The 1727-nt window shown below is 46.0% G+C and overlaps 1 pseudogene; it reads right to left on the reverse strand.

The window, feature by feature from the left end:
• Positions 1 to 315: 315 nt before the first annotated feature.
• On the reverse strand, positions 316 to 1313 carry LOC101127241 (E3 ubiquitin-protein ligase RNF138-like; annotated as a pseudogene).
• Between the last annotated feature and the right edge of the window lie 414 nt (positions 1314 to 1727).

The raw sequence follows: 1727 nt of genomic DNA on the forward strand, positions 1-1727 counted from the left end.
GCAACTCTAATAACTGGCTCAGATTTGTTAGGTTATATCAATCACATTGTTCAAAATTTGCTACTGTGTGTTAAATGTGTACAATAATAAAGTAAATGGGAGGAATGCATCAAATTTCAAAAGCAACATAATAATGAAAAATTCAAAAATAATATTACAAAAAGATAAAGTACAACAGGGATTCTCTTTCACCGTTACATTAGTGAAACATCTTTTTTACACCTTTAAAGCTAATGTCATAACTTTCATTTTTTAACTTATCAAGATGATGAAGTTTTTAGAAGCCCTACGTTTATTTTCAATCAAAAACTAAAATGACTGAATTACTTTTATTAATATACACATCAAGTTACTGAAACGGTGACTTCATGTAGTTTCCCCCTTAAAGATGGCACTTGCAGGTACAAAGATGCAGAGATGTCTACAGCCTTCAGATGTTTACTTGAAAAGATTCTTCAACAGCAGTTTGATATTGGGTTTCTTCATCTAGCTGAAGATTCACAAATTCTCCATAATCAAATTGATGTCTCTGATTTAGATGACTAACGAAATTTCTGGTAATCTGGCTAGGATCTCCCCAAGGAAGAGACACACAAATAGGACATGTCACAGGAACTATCTGAAATAGGTGATTACTGTTACAGTGATCCAGTAAACGCTGTCTGGTAAAATTTGATTCTTGACACAGGGGACACTTAAAAGTAGGATGACCAGAAGAACTTGTATTCTCTTGGTAAGTTTCTGTGTTATCAGATGTGGATGTTTCACTCCTATTGCTGTTCCCTACTGAATCTTGAGAGATCTGAAAGTTTGGAATGATAGAAGAAACACCATATTCATCCTAATACTTCTTACAAGATTTGTAATGATGTCTCATGCGATAGAATTTAATCTGTTTTGCACAGCATCTGCAGCTACCAGAAAACTTCCTCATTATATTTTCAAGGTCTAAGGCCCGTTCAGGACATGCTCTCTCTCTTCTAGTCACATTTCCATGACATAGGGGACAATGTGCTCCGCTTTCTCTCATTGCAGTCAGGAAACATTTTCTACAGAAAACGTGCTGACAGGCCGTGGTCCGCACGGGCGTTTTGAGCACCTCCTGACAGACGGGGCAGTAGAAATCATCTTCGGTGTAGGACGTGGCCGCAGAGAGGTCCTCGGCCATGGCGGGGGATGGGGGAACAAGGCGATGGCGACAGCGGCAGCGGCCGAGGTGACGGTGGCGGCCCGGGGCCCGACTCCCTAGGAGCCCCGAAGCGGCGCTGTGGAAGGAGCTGCTTTTCCTTCACGTGTTCGTAGAGACGCGGCCCAGCGCTTTCCTCGGGCTTCCTGTCCGGCCGCAGCTATCTTCGCAGCCGAGGCCCCGGGGCCAATGGAGGGCGGCGTGCGCTGTGCTCATCGGCCCCAAACGGGGCCGGAGCCGAGACTCATGGTGCAGGGAGATTCGCCCGCCGCCGCCAGCAGCTCTGTCTTGGCATTGCGCTGCCTGCAGCCTACCCGGCCGTCACCGAACGCGGGAGCGCCGGGGATCTGGGCGGAGGAGCCAGGAGAGGCGGGGAGCATTCTTAGTTATTTTTAATTTTGGGGGGTGGGGGCGAGTGTGGAGAGTCAGGGTAAATCCTTCCTCAAATCCCAACATTGCAGATACCAACAAAAGGGGAGATGGAGGCAGTAGGGAAGAGTGATTAAAGGTACCAACTAGGAGGTTAAGCGTGTGACTTTGG

The sequence above is a fragment of the Gorilla gorilla genome, chromosome 4, assembly GCF_029281585.2.
Source record: "Gorilla gorilla gorilla isolate KB3781 chromosome 4, NHGRI_mGorGor1-v2.1_pri, whole genome shotgun sequence".
NCBI classification, from domain to species: domain Eukaryota; kingdom Metazoa; phylum Chordata; class Mammalia; order Primates; family Hominidae; genus Gorilla; species Gorilla gorilla.